Genomic DNA, 16240 nt, shown 5'->3' with positions numbered 1-16240 from the left:
AAACAAGCAAGGTACATGAGAACACAAGTATGATACCAGCAAAAACAAGTATGACACCAGAGAAGACAAGTATTGTACCAGTAAGACAAGCCTGGTACCAGGGAAAGGACACGTATGGTGCCAAGGAAGAGACAAGTATTGTACTCAAGAAGATAAGAATGGTACCAGACAAAAGACACATATCATACAAGACAAGAAACAAGTATGGTACCAAAGCACAATAACAGATAAGACAAAACTGGGACTACAGAAAAGACAAATGTAATACGTAATAAAATATTATTATGGTCTGAACATTCAGGAGGTGAAGGTTATGGCTTTATAAGCACAATGTCATGATATAGACTATGTAATATCTACCACAAAGTGACATACTGTAATAATAAAACTACTACAGAGATACATCTTTATCTCAACGCACAAATGCTGCATCTTCTCCTTGTATGTATGTCGCTTTCTTGTTCCTTAGTGTATAATATATAAAGTTGGATTGATTATTTATCAAAATCTCCTTGTTACATCATACATTACATCGTCTGGAAGATGTAATGGCCAAAAAGTGGTAATGAAGGCAACATTTTAACCTGAAACTTATAATCCTAAAGCAAGGAGGTTTTCATAGTTAATCAAAACTTTTTATATCTCTCTATGTAAATGTGCAACTGGATTGCACTCACTTTGTACAGTAGTGGATGCTTCCGTGTTACTGTAGGTCACAATGTGTTATCTACATGGTATCTACATGTTTATTCAAAGGAAAATAAAAAATAATTAAAATACTGTATTAAGACGTGTGTTTGTCATCAAAAGGTATGTACATTTATGATCTATTTTTCCTAACATGTTTCTTGTGGAGCTGCTGGTTCAGATCTCAGTGGGCTTCCTCTGTGGTGCAGCTCTCCCTTCATGTGGCCTCCCCCCTTCATTCTCTCACACTGACACAACCGAGCCATCTTTGTGATTTCTGGGCGCAAATGATACTCAGAAGCCTCTGCTGTTGTGCTAATACTCACCTGAAGTGTCAGCAATTGTCCACCTAGCTCCAGATGAAGACTTCTCATATGTGCCATCATGTTCCTACATAAAAAAGTAAAAATGGTTGGTCAGCTCAAAGCCTTTTTGAGATCCACAATTACGTCTAGCTGCCATTCAGGACCCTCAATCTGGTAGAAGCCAAATATTTATATGCATGCCCCATCCTTTGATATCTTGGCCACACTTCCTGACATAGCCCTAGTTATAACAACAAGAAGATCCTCTGTTCAACATTTTAATGCTTTAGTATCAAAAGGCAGTAGTAGTGCCCACCGTAGACTGTCCCCATACTAAGGCCACGTAGTATCTCCAAAGTGGTGCCACTAAGTAACTGTTCTTATTACTAGAAATGAACACATTTACCTTATTCTCTGTGAAGGAATTGTTATTTACTACAAGAGAATGGAGGCTACTATATGGATTCATCTTTTTTTTTCAAAAATATTTTTATTGATTTTAACCAGATAGGTTTGAGGAGGAGCGTGACATCTACGTGGTATCTACATGTTTACTTAAAGGAAAATGAAAATTTATTAAAATTCTGAATTAGGACTTGTGTTTATTGTCAAAAGGTATGTACATTTATGATCTATTTTCCATAACATGTTGCTTGTGGAGCTGCAAGTTCAGATCTCAGTGGGCTTTCCCTGTGAAGCAGCCCTCCCTCCATGTGGCCACCCCCCAAGCCATCTGTGTGATTTCTGGGATCAAATGATACTCAGAAGCCTCTGCTGTTGTGATAATACAGACCTGAAGTAATAGCAATTAGGGGTTATTTATCATGGTCCCTTACACCATTTTTTGAAAGTTGTGAGTCCTTAGGCCTCGTTCACACTTCAGTGTTTAGTCAGTGATTTCCATCAGTGATTTGTGAGCCAAAACCAGGTGCAACTCTAAACACAGAACAGGAACAGATCTTTCCCTTCTACCTCATGTCTGTGGAGGCTCCACTTCTGGTTTTGGCTCACAAATCACTGATGGAAATCACTGACCAAACACTGAAGTGTGAACGAGGCCTTATTGTGACACAGTGTTTTTATGCCACCTTCGACACTGGAGAGTGGAGGGAACATTGTGGGAGCTTGGCGGGGGCCAGGTCAGCAGCCCTGGCAAATTCACTATCATTTACTCCAGTTTCCTGATATTAAGGACAATTGAAATTTACACAAGTAAGAGACTGGAGTAGATTTCAATCTAGATGTATAGACTGTCGGAGGATGTGCCTAATTTATGATGAGGTCTGCGACTCGTTATAAATTAGGTGTATCCTCTGGCAGCGCGGGGGATATCAGAGACAGGCATAAAAATAAATAAATGACCCCCCCCTCCCCCCGTTGTGTAGAGCTCAAAAGCTCTAAGAACATTACACACAACCCGCTAGGCTATATTCTACGATCAAGAAGGCCTCCGGCAGCAACCTTTCTACAAATTAAATCTAAGGAAGATGTAAGGACCTGGTGATGTAGGAACTAACATGATTTTAAAACTCCAGGTCCTAAGAAAAATAAACTGTTTGTCCTAATAACAATGAGAATAGACTGGTTGAGAATAGACAGGATGGAGCATTTCTTTCAACAGTGGGGAAGATTTATTCTCATTTTACCTGCACATCTCCACTCTAAATTAAAGCAGTGTTCTGGTCTTACCACATGGTATCTTGAACAACAATTAGCAGGAACTGACTTACTACGCTGTAAGTTTTTTTTCCGAGATTATTTAACTGATGATCTATGCTCAGGATAGGTCATCAGTATCTGATCAGTGCAGATCCGACGCCTGAGACCCCTGCAGATCAGCTGTTTGAGAAGGCATCAGGGCTTGCAGTAGCACCGCGGCCTTCTATCAACTTTTCCTAGGCCATGTGACATCACATTCATGTGGCCTAGGAGCAGCTCAGCCTAGGCCACGTGACCGATGCCTTCCTAGCATAGGTAAGATTCGATCCAGTCCATTCGGAAGACAAAGGACACATTTTATAAGAAGGGTCGTAGTGTGGGAGAGGAAAGACCTATGCATGAAGAATGGTTTTTCTAGCCACCGCAGATATAAAAAATGTGAAATTTTTTTTCTCGGTCTCAGCCTAATTGAAATGTCCTCTGGCAAGATACCAAGGAGACTCCAAATTGGAGTATTAGGACACTCTCGAAGGGGGAGAGAGGTAGTGAAATTCTTTGTACATATCCTGGAGTTTTTACTGGAAGGACAAGACCACAGACGATGGTAGAGATCAGCATAGAGAGAGCTACATTTTGGGCAACAGTGGTCAGAGGTGTTTTCTGTGATGGATTTCTCTTTTAGCCTCCATTGTAATATATGAGGTGGCTTTAGGTCCACAAGAGGATAGTTGGCAAGTTGGTAAATAGGCCAATTTTCACAATTTCTCTTTATATACCCTTGATTATAGAATCAAGATAGTTCTAGCATCAAGAGAGATATTCTCATGACCTAGATGTGTCCACAAATACTCTATAGGATGCTTCATAGATAGGCACTACTAGGTTAATAGAAGGGGATCCCCTGTTCAGAACCCTAATCGCTTGGCCAAAGTGGAAAGTGGTTGACATCGAGATCAGTGGAGCATCGCAGGCCTGCAGGAAAAGGAGTGGGGAGCCAACGCCGGGAAGCAGGTAGGTAATCTTTCCTTTGCAATTCCGGCCTAGTGAGAGGGTTTGCCAACCCCCACTTCCCACCCCCCACGCAACCCCTGTAATCACCAGGCATATTTTTTGATTGTTGCCTTCCAAGAGCTATAACTATATACTGTATGTAGCCGCATGAGAGCAACATTTTGGGGAACACATAACTTACCGATTAAGTCCTCCTGCACACGACCGTATGGCTTTTTCAGCGTTTTGTGGTCTGTTTTTCACGGATCCGTTGTTCTGTTTTTGTTTCCGTTTATGTTCCGTTTTTCCGTTCCGTTTTTCCGTATGGCATATACAGTATACAGTAATTACATAGATAAAATTGGGCTGGGCATAACATTTTTAATAGATGGTTCAGCAAAAAACGGAACGGAAATGGAAGACATACGGATGCATTTCCGTATGGGTTCTGTTTTTTTGTGGACCCATTGACTTGAATGGAGCCACGGAACGTGATTTGCGGGCAATAATAGGACATTTTCTATCTTTGAACGGAACGGAAAAACTAAAATACGGAAACGGAATGCATACAGAGTACATTCCGTTTTTTTTTTGCAGAACCATTGAAATTAATGGTTCTGTATACGGACCGTATACAGAACGCAAAAAATGGCCAGTAAACGGGGGGAAAAACGGTCGTGTGCAGGAGGCCTAACTTTTATTAACTGGGATAAGAAAAAACATCAATACTGCCACTGAGTTTTTATGTAATAAATTTTGCGGAGTTCATTTTTCAGCACAAATAACATGATAACTTTATTCTCTGGGTCAGTATGATTACCGCAATACCAAATACTTATAGTCTACATTTTACTACTTTGCAGAAAAAAATCCCTTTTTATTAAAAGAAGAAAATGTTTAGCTTCACCACATCCCAAGACCCATAACTTTTTAATTTTTTTTTCTATCGAGCTGTTGATTTTTGCAGGAAGACTTATAGTTTTCATTTGTATCATTTTGGGGTACATAACACTTTTTAATAACTTTTTATTCAGTTTTGTTTGGCGAACAAGCAAATAGCAGCAATTCTGACATTTATTTATTTTTACGCCATTCATCGTATGGAATGAGTTACATGAAAATGGCACAGTGCGGGTCGTTACAGATGTGGTCATACCAAATATATGGAGAGGAGTTTTTATCTTTGCAATTTTTTCCATTGAAAAGTGTGTTTTTTTAAATAAAAAAGGTTAATTTTTTAACTTGGAATTTTTTAATACATTTTTTCCACTTTTTTTTAACCATTTAATAGTCCTACAAGGGGACTATAATAAGCGATCTTCTGATCTCTTCTAAAATGCATTGCACTTTTTCTGTAGTGCAATGTATTTTAATGGCAGAGCACAGCCTACTGTGACACGCTGGAGGCAGGCCTGGGGCCTTCATTAGGCTCTGGCCTGCATGCACTGACATCAGCACCCCGTAATCTCATAAGAGGGGTGCCAATGGGAGACAACGGGAGTCTGCCTTCTCTGTAACCACTTATATGCTGTGGACACTATTGCCTGTGGCATGTAAGAGGTTAAACGGCCCGGATCGGCACCCCTGCTCGCCCAGGCCATTAGAGACCCATGCAGCACCCGTGTAAAAAGGCAGCGGCCCAGTCAGGTTAAGGACTGGTCTATTTTAGACCTTAAAGATACTTTTATATTTATGGCCTATCCTTGGAGCAGCACTGCACTAGCCAGCTCCATCCACTAAACCAGGGGCAGGCAACCTCCGGCACTCCAGCTGTTGTGAAACTACAACTCCCAGCATGCATACTGGCTAAGAACTCTCATAGAAATTAATGGAGCATGCTGGGAATTGTAGTTTCACAACAGCTGGAGTGCCGAAGGTTGCTGACCCCAGCACTACATGGTGGACACTTCTAAGAATCCCTGCTGCTTCTGTTACAACATTCACCTGGGTCGCCGTTGTGTTCAGCTTAAGGGTGCCTCATGACACACAGAAAATGCTGAGCCAAGGGTCTAAACATGTTTGGTGCTCAGAGATTTCTACAGAGCACTTTCATTCTGGAAATCAGTGTGGTTTTAGATCATAGACTATACCACTTCCATCTTTTCACATACATTTATGATGATTATTTTGCCCAGGTTTCCCCTTTAAATCTTCAAATATCTATCATGCATAAAACTTCATGGACCATATCCTAAAACACAACATACACAAGTAACATCCGTTTCCACGACTCGTAGAGACTTGAGGTCTAATATGTGTTTTCTGTCATTGTCTCAGCAAATGTCTGTTCTCAGCCTGTGAGGTAACGTCTCTTCAGTAAGACCCTGAGATCATATATGCAAACTTAAACACAGCATAGAAGACTTTCTGAAACCCTCTTACTGCCACATCATGGTTTTATAACTCAGGGGTGTAATTGAAAATACTAAATTGCAAGTTTTGGGACTTTTTGGTTAATGCACCTCAAATCCATAGCTGAGCTCATTGTAAAAACAGTAATTACATTGAAGATGATAGATCTCAAGAAACCAAGACCCATTACAAGAAATTGTTGTGTTGAGTGTTTTCTTAAGGTCAAAATATTTTCCATAGATTTTCTAGAATCTTAGCTCCATCAGTTTTAGACAAGGGCAATGGTTTCTCAAAGTTCATCAAGGCAGGACTATTGATCAGAGGTTGTGTCAATGTTCATTGAGATCAATGGACCTGAGAAGGACTATGTATAATAACAATAAAATGAACCATCCTCAAGGGACTCACTGGGGCTGGTAATTCTTCTTTAGGACTAAAACATGGAGGCTCAGATCTGATGCTCTTCACATCTCTCCTCCCTTTTGGAGTTCTACAACCTATTTCTGTGCAATGTTTGCTGGTGTGGTTACCATGATTATTGTACCTGTCACGTAGATCTTCCTTATAATGAATACATTTGCTCCAATTTATCCCAATGAACATCCCACCAGGTAATCTTCTCATAAGATTCTGGTTCTGGTTATTCCCTTTTTCTTTCCTCCAAACATTGCTATTATCAATTCCTAATTTTTCTTGCCCCACCCTCCTTACCTGACTGACTGTATTTGCTTGAAATTTTTGCCATTGTGCATCCCACAATGTTACCCAGTTCTGAGGTCAGAATTGGGTCTTCTTGTCCTCTGGTTATCTTCTTTTCTCCTCACATTGTTTTCTTTGATCCCTGTTTTTCCTTCTCCTTCCCTTCCAATATATGTCTAAGGTTTTCTTATCACCCGATGGAGGGTACAGTTTCTCTTTGTGAAGAGCACCAGAGCTGACGAAGGGGGTCTTATAGGCCAGCAGTGCTCCCTGGAAAAAGGCATATGCAGATTAGTTCACTTCCAGGAGACAAAAGGCTGTCTTTGGCAGGCTGCTGCCTTTTAAAGGTTAGCTACTCTATAGTCAATGACCAGTCCTTTAACAGATGACTAAGGATATTAGCCAAACCAATAGTCTTCTCCAAGAAGCAAATGGGAACCCATCTGCAGACAGCTGTTTCGGGGTTCTTACCCCTCATCACTCTCATGAGTGGCAAGAACCACAAAACAGATATCTGCAGATGGGTTGTCTTTTCTATCTGGAAAAGTTTTTTGGTTTGGCTAATATTTTTTGTCATGCTGCAATGCCATTTAAAGAGTGGGACATGTACACTAGCTAGGTGGCAAATAATTGCTCAGCTAATGACTGCTGTTTCCAACAGAAACCAACTTGAAAGCTTCAGAACAGCAGTGGTGGAGGATCGCTGAGACAGAAATGACTTTAACCCATTCTGAGCTTGTTGAAATAGAAAATCCTTTGAGGTCTGGGTTAATCCAATTTAACAATCAATCTAATGTCCAACCAAAACTTCCAATTCAGACGGATACAATATGAAGTAGATAGATATGTTGAGGCTTTTTTATGACTGGCCGAGACGGCTCACCGACAGGTAAAGCCCATAGCGTGTGACACATTCCCAACCACCAGAGATGATGGTGCAAAACCCTAGCTGCTGTAAAAAGTCCACATAGTCATCAGATATTAAGAAGGCCATCACCATCTTTAACCACGTTAAGGTCTGCATTACTCCATTTTGTTTAAAGATCCGTCGAATGTCCAACCAAAGCTTCCAATTCAGATGGATACACTAAGAAGGAGGTGAAGTCAATGGATAGTTTGAAGTTCTGTTGTGCCTGAACAAGACGGTTTGCCAACAGGTAAAGCCCACAGTATATGAGTGTGTGACACATTTCCAAAACCACCATATGGGACGTTGGTGCAAAAAACTGCCATATGACTGTCATGTAGACATCTGATGTTCAGAAGACCATCTCTATTGCATTACAGTAATTATATTCTACAAACCAATATCTCATTTGCCTCTTGGTCACCATATCGCTTAGGTCTCTTTGATGTTTCAGTTGTAGTGAGGTCACATTCACTCAAGTCTTTACCATATAAGTCTCACTATGATCCTCTCACCATGACAAACTTTGGAAGTGGTTTTATAGCTTTGCAGATACAAACAAAGGACTTTGAGTCTTAGTATGTCTTGAGAAAATATACATGTGGTCCTCAGAATGACCACATGTAAAGACAGGATGATGGCTACAGGAAGAACTAACATTTCACAAGCAATAAGAAGACTTTCCCTTTTATTTTCTGGACAGGATGTGAAAACTTTAGGAGGAGAACTTTAGCCGCAGGATGTGAAGAGGAGACTTGAACTTACTCTTCTTCTCAAACTCATCTCAGAAGTACTGTAGGGACTGCCTATGGGATCAGAGTCACAAAAGCTTAAGAGGCGATACAAGAACGAGCAGTCTTAACATTAGTTAGCTTCGTAGTGAGCAGCAAGATTGGCATCCTCTATCCTAAATTGCATCTTAGCCATGCAACATTATCCTGCCCTAATGGAGTACAGTGTCTTGAAAACATATTCATACTCCTTGAACTTTTACACATTTTTTCACGTTACACCCAAAAACTTAAATGGATTTTATGTAATAGGCCAACACAAAGTATGTGTTAAGTGAAAAGAAAATAATGCACAGTTTTCAAAATGTTTTATAAATAAAAATCTGAAAATTGTGGTGTGCATTTATATTCAGTCCCCTATACTCTGATACCCTTAAATAAAATCCAGTGTGACCAACTGCCTTAGGCCTCTTTCACACTTGCGTTGTCCGGATCCGGCGTGTACTCCACCTGCCGGAATTACACGCCGGATCCGGAAAAACGCAAGTGTACTGAAAGCATTTGAAGACGGATCCGTTTTCAAAATGCTTTCAGTGTTACTATGGCACCCTGGTTGCCATAGTAGGAGCGGGGAGCGGGGGAGCGGTATACTTACCATCCGTGCGGCTCCCGGGGCGCTCCAGAGTGACGTCAGAGCGCCCCATGCGTATGGATGACGTGCCATGCGATCACGTCATCCATGCGCCTGGGGCGCCCTGACGTCACTCTGGAGCGCCCCGGGAGCCGCACGGATGGTAAGTATGCTGCTCCCCGCTACACTTTACCATGGCTGCCAGGACTTTAGCGTCCCGGCAGCCATGGTAACCACTCTAAAAAAGCTAAACGTCGTATCCGGCAATGCGCCAAAACAACGTTTAGCTTAAGGCCGGATCCGGATCAATGCCTTTCAATGGGCATTCATTCCGGATCCGGCCTTGCGGCAAGTCTTCAGTTTTTTTGGCCTGAGCAAAAAGCGCAGCATTCTGCGGTATTTTCTCCGGCCCAAAAACTTTCCGTTCCAGAACTGAAGACATCCTGATGCATCCTGAACGGATTTCACTCCATTCAGAATGCATTATGATAAAACTGATCAGGATTCTTCCGGCATAGAGCCCCGACGACGGAACTCTATGCCGGAAGACAATAACGCAGGTGTGAAAGAGCCCTTAAGAAGTCACCTCATTAGTAAATAGAGTCCACCTATGTGTAATGTATTCTCAGTATAACTACAGATGTTCTGTGAAGGCCTCAGAGGTTTGTTATGAGAACATTAGTGACATCAGCAGCATAATGAAAACCAAGGAACACACCAGACAGGTCAGGGATAAAGCTGTGGAGAAGTATAAAGCAGGGAACATCTAACAGAGCACTGTTCAATCAATCATCCGAAAAATGGAAGTATGGCACAACTGCAAACCTAGCAAGACATGGCCGTCCACCTAAACTGACAGCCCGGGCAAGGAAATCACTAATTAGAGAAGCAGCCAAGAGGCCAATGGTCACTCTGGAGGAGCTGTAGAGATCCACAGCTCAGGTGAGAAAATCTGTCCACAGGACAACAATCATTGGTCTACTCCACATATCTGGACCTTATGGAATAGTGGCAAGAAGGAAGCCATTTTTAAAAGCAAGCCATAAAAAGTCTGGTTTGCAGTCTGCTACAAGTCATCAGACATCAAACATATGGAAGAAGGTGCTCTGGTCATATGAGGACAAAGTTGAACTTTCTGGCTTAAATTCACTAACACTGCACATAACCCTGAACATACCATCCCCACAACGAAACATAGTGGTGGCAGCATCGTGCTGTGGGAAGGCTTTTCCTCAGCAGGGACAGCAAAGCTGGTCAGAGCTTATAGGAAGATGGATGGAGCTAAATACAGGGCAATCCTGGAGGAAAACCTGTTAGACGCTGCAAAAGACTTGAGACTAGGGCGGAGGTTCACCTTCCAGAAGGATAACGACCTTAAACATACACCCAGAGCTACAATGGAAGGGGTTTAAATCAAATCATCTTTATGTGCTAGAATGGCCCAGTCATAGTCCAAACTAGAGATGAGCGAATAGAAGTTGACGAAGTAGAATTCAAATTGCACCGAATCCAAATTTCTTCCCGCTTTGTGGTAACGAATCAAATTTTTTCCTAAAATGGCTGCTGCACATGTTAGGACATGGAACAAAGTACTCTGAGAACGAGGATTCACCCACAATGCCACTAGATGATACCTCTGTAATGCCGGCAAACCTTTTTTGTTATTGGGGTGCAAGTGCTGTGTTGCAGGGTGTATTTATAGGAAATATATATACGTCATATTAACTGTTCTGCGGTGCATTTAAAATGTTCTACAGTTTATTTTGGGGTGTATTGGTGTAAAAAAAGGACGTCTTATTTGTTGTTCTGCGGTGCAGTTACTTTGTACTACAGTCCTTTTTTTGGGGTGTTGTAATAGTATAAAATGTACGGTCTATTTGCCGCTCTGCGGTCAAGTTACATTGTTCTACAGCTTTTTTGGAGTGTATTAATTTCCTTTTAATTTAATTATTTGATCTAACAGTATATCAGACAGAAAAGTGACAGGCCCTGCACAGGGAACGGGCAGTAGCCAAAATGTTTCTGCAGCAGAAGAAGGAGGGGGTGGGGGGTGGCAGCAGGAGTCACAGTGAGAGGCCTGAGCTCCCGGTATCATCTAGCGGTCGTGTCTTGACCAGCAACCCAGCGGTGCTTGAATGGTTGACTCGGTCTTCTACAATGTCACAAGTCACATCAGACACCCCAAGCCAAGACTTGGTGGGTTCTTCAGACACAATGCTTAGTTGGAATGGCCTGGGAGCAGGCCATGTGCCCTCACCTGTTGTCCTCAACCTGCCTTTGTCCTTTTCTGTTCCCTCTGCTAGAGAAGTATTATATGCTGTGGGCTCCGCTCCACTTTTCAGCAAGGATGAGCTACTAGAGGACAGTCAGCAGCTACTGCCCAGCCAAGATCTGGAGGAGAGATCCTCCGGTAGGCTCCTGGCCCTGAGACCATTGAGGGGGACATCAGTGACGTGCAGACAGTAGTGGATGATGATGAAGCCGATCGCACTTGGGAGCCGGGTGAAGAAGGGGCTTCCTCATCAGGAGAAGAGGGGGGCAGGTTGCGCGTAAGGCAGTGGCTGAGCCAGCTAGGTGGTAGCGTTTCCGGGAGTCAGCAGGGTGGCAGAAGTGGGAGGTCGGGAGCCAAACGTGCCTGGGGTAGACTGCCCACTTCGCAGGAGACTACCTGCCTGGGAAGTAGCAGTGCAGGGGTTCACGGATGCAGCGGTAGCAGGCAGTCAGTACGGAGTGATTGGGGGAAAATGCCATACTTGGTGGTATGGCAATTTTTGTTAGGCCCCCGAAGGAGGTGAACATGGCCATTTGACACATTTTTAGGCAGAAGGTGAAGCATGGGCAGGTTGCCAATTTTGGCACCACTGCCCTGCGTCAACACATGCAGCGTCACCATAAAGTGGCCTGGGAGAATCGTGGCTACGATGTGGTGGTCCAGCCTGCCGCAGCAACTGCTGCATTACCCAGTGGCATGCACCCAATTTCATGCAGTCAAGGCTCCACCACTTCAGCTGGTCCTGATGCTCCTGCTCCTCCTACTCCTCGTCAGTCATTCCGTCAGCAATCGATCACAGACGCAATTGCCAAGAGACAACAGTATGCGTGCACTCATCCAACAGCGCAGAAGCTGAATGTGCTCCTGGCCAAGTAGCTGGTGCTGCTAGCTGGTGCTGCAGTCCCTCACTTTCCAAGTGCTGGACTCTGTACCTTTCAGAGAACTGATGGCTTGTGCCGAGCCAAGGTAGAGAGTCCCAAGCTGTCATTGTGTGAGATGGGGAAACAGCTCTCATTGTTTGAACACTAGTTTGTGTGGATTAAATTAAATGTTATGGACTGATATTCTGCTGTTTGGCCACAAGATGCCGCTGTTTCCTACACACATCTACAGACTGCATATATATCGCCATATTCATGAGAGAGGTGGGGTTTTACACAGAGTCTGGAAAGAAGGCAGCAGACATCTTAGGGTAAGGCTGTGAGAGACACTGAGGAACTGTGAGCAGAGAATCTGACGGCATCCAGGTGTGAGAGCATCCCTCAGTGACCAGAGCTGCAGGTAAGTGAAGCTGATCATGTTCAAGACCCTGAACCTGTCCAGAGGAAGGAAGATTGCTGCCAGGAATGATGAGAGCAGGGGAACAAAGCAACATACACTGCGGTACCGCATGCTGTTGGAGAGACATTTGTTCTGTTCAGAGTCACCAGTGGATGCAAAGCAGACCCGGGTCGGTAAGATCGTGCACGCACCTCATTACAGTGTTGGCGCCTAGAGACTGAGACCAGGTCTGTAGTTAGTTAGTTAGGGTTTTTGTTTGTGTCAGCCCACAAGTGTTTCCACTGTTCATTGCAAGGACTCCATAACTTAAAAAGACATTTCACATTGGAGAGCTGATAAAATTCTCACAAACTAAAGCCAGGTTGGCGTTTTTGCTCAGGAGGAATACTCCGGCATGTGCTACAAGACCAGTTATGGGAGGGGGAATACTGGGGGGAATACTGTAGAGCTTGGTAAGATTGTAAGCTGTTGTGCTGCACCGCAGGCTAGCCCGTACCACACACCTATACAGTTGTTCTTGTTTTTAGGGTAATAACAGGTAAGGAGTGGCAGTTTAGTTGTGCCCACCAGTAGGTAAATTACTGCACTTTCCTCTTTTATCTATAGAAGGGCGTGTTGCTGTGCAGCCTTCGGGCTGGGTGTATGTAAATTGATTGTATGTTCCCAGCATCTATGGTTGTGTTTATTGCCACATTTAAGTAAAATTCTGTTTTGGCAAAAGCTGGTGTAGGGGTTGCTTTCCTCGTTCGTTACTTCACCCACCCCAGTACACGGCTTACATCTACTTCTTCAAAAAGGCAGTACCAGTCCTGCACATGTATGTTGAACAGAAGGTGGGCCATTCCTTGAGCCTGTCGGTGTCTGCTAAAGTTTATGGCAGTGCCGACGTGTGGAGCTGTAACTACAGTCAAGGACAATATATGTCCTTTACGGCCCACTTGGTAAATGTGGTTCCTGCCCAGCCACACCTGCAACTTCCGCCAGGTAACGCCGCTTCCGCCTCCACATTCTCACACGGTTGGTCCTGCGACAATTTCCACCTCTGCCTCCTCATCCTCCAACGTGTCCTCAGCCTCCACTGCAGGGACAATTCACAGTGCCCCACCAGCATACCACATGTGCAGGGCACAGCAGTGTCACGCTGTTCTGCACCTAGTTTGCCTGGGCAAACAGAGTCACATAGGGGAGTAAATGCTCCGCGTCCTACATCAAGAAATTGAATCCTGGCTTTCTCCTCGACAACTCAAAATTGGAACCATGGTGACCGACAACAGGAAGAACCAGGTGTCGGTGCTGCATCAAGGATGGCTGAGCCATGCGCCCTGCATAGCGCACGTGTTCAATCTGGTTGTAAAGCGGTTCCTGAAGTCTTCTGCCCATCTGCAAGAAATCCTGAAAATGGCCAGGAAACTTTGCGTGCACTTCAGCCACTCGTACACCACAAAGCACACCCTCCTTGATTCTGCAGCAGCAGAATGGCATCCCCAAACATAGGCTGATATGGGACGTTTCCACCCGTTAGAATTCCACCGTCCATATGTTGGACTGATTATATGAACAAAGAAAGGCTATAAACTATTTCTTGATGATACAAGTGGACAGAGGTACTCCCCTGTGTAACTTCGATGTCAGCCATTGGCAGCTCATGCAAGACACCTGCCGTTTGCTCAGGCCTTTTGAGGAGGCCACGTTATTTGTCCGTCACCGGGACTACGGTATGGACACTATTCCACTGATTCATGTACTGGAACAGATGCTGCTAAATCTGGATGGCCAGGGGACAGGAGAGGTGGCGACTACATCTCATGGCCACATGAGCCCTGTAGGGGCTGAACTAGAGGAGGAGGAGGAGGACATTTGAGCACAAGCAATGTGTAGAGAAATTGGTGTTTTTTCTACCCAGGTGACAGGAGAGGAGGAGAAGGAGGAGCAGGAGCACCCAGAGGAGCTAAAGGGCGATGAGGAAAAGGAGGCAGAGGACCCAGACACACCGTGGCAGTATGCAGTGGAGATGGAGGCAGGGAGTCCCTCTGAGTCACTTGCGCAAATGGCCTGATGCATGCTCACTTGCTTGAGTAGTGAGAGCCAAATTCTCACCATTCGCCAGAGAGATGACTACTGGCTCTTCACTATGTTAGACCCTCGCTACCGGTCCAAAATAGGGGTCTTTTTTTTACACCAGCTGAGAGGGAGGACAAACTTAACTACTATCGATGCATCCTATGTAGTCAGTTGGTCGCTGCCTATGTGTGCCATTGCACATCCTTACGCAGGTCTGCACGGGGGGGCCCTCTGCGCCTAGGAGCAGTACCAGCTCCATCAGCAGCAACTTAAGTCTAGAGCCTCTGATGAGCAGTTTTCTTCACCCCCCTACTGAAGAAACTACTCGCCAGCAGCAGCAGGTAGACATAGAGCAGAACCTGAAACAGCAGGTTGTGGCATACTTGGGCACTGCCACTCCACATCGAAAATTCCCTGGAATACCGGGCAGCCAAACTCGATTTGTTTTTAGAAAAGTGAAAATAAGGCAGCTCACCTCCAAACCGAATGGAATCAGGTGCTCACGTTAATGTTTACCCCAATAAACAAAGAGAAAGTGAATATATGTATAAAACGGGCACTCAAGTCATAAGTTGTTGCATCGAAAAGTTTATCTAAACATACCACTATAACATTAAGATAACATTTAAAATAACATTTTAAAACAGTTTATATAAAAAAACAATATTTTAATAATTAATTATCGATCGATATTATAGTCGACTTTAGTAGTATATATCGATGTTATGATCGACTCTTGGTCTTAATATGAAATAGTCAGTGTCCAGAAAAATCGATCTCAAGAGCATCGACTGTTTGAAGAATCTCAGGAGTATCGACTATTTGAGAAAAGCCACAATAAATACTGGAGAAGCAGCGAAGCACAAAAGCTTTAGATGACTTTAAAGCAATCTTTTCAGATAATTTTCCCAAAGTTGGCATACAAAACCACTCGTGCTTTATTTCTTAGCAGCTTGATAAACATATGGAGAAAAGTAAGCAGTCTCTTTACTATGTCTTCACCACTGTCAGTGGTTTTAGTTCGACTGAATAGACCGCACGCTTAATCAGCGATATTTTCTTTTCCCATTAGCTTCAGTTGAATCTATCAAAACTTTCGAATGGTGATCCTGATTATTCAAATGGTGATCACGTACCTGGTGGCGTCTCACATGGCGTCCCACGTGGTTTCTATACGTCACCTCTTTACAGATTGCAGCGTGCTGTTTCCTTCGGATTGAAGTCTGTAAATACTGTAGTTGAATTGTCAGAAATGCCAAACTCGATTTGTGGCCGCAACTGGCCGAGTTTGCCCTTGACAAGCTTTCCTGCCCGGCCAGCAGTGTGGCATCAGAGCGGGTGTTTTGTGCGGAAGGCTGCATAGTTACCCCAAGAAGAACTCGTCAGTCCACCCAAAATGTGGAGAAACTGACCTTTGTGAAGATGAATCAGGCGTGGATCATCCAGGATTTTCAAACACCAGTGCCTGATGCACCAGACTAGATCATGCATAGTGCCACACCTACACTTTGACAAAAGAGGCCTGTTTCTTCTGGCTACCTTCTTCAGCTACTATTCTGATGCTGCCACCTGCCTGATGCCACACCTGCTGCCAGGTGTTCCTACTGCCAGCCACCATCTTCAGCTGGTACTGGTATTGCCCCCCAACTCCCCACTCTGTCACTG

This window comes from Bufo gargarizans, chromosome 4, assembly GCF_014858855.1.
Source record: "Bufo gargarizans isolate SCDJY-AF-19 chromosome 4, ASM1485885v1, whole genome shotgun sequence".
NCBI lineage: Eukaryota > Metazoa > Chordata > Amphibia > Anura > Bufonidae > Bufo > Bufo gargarizans.
Note: the sequence above shows the minus strand (reverse complement) of the source record.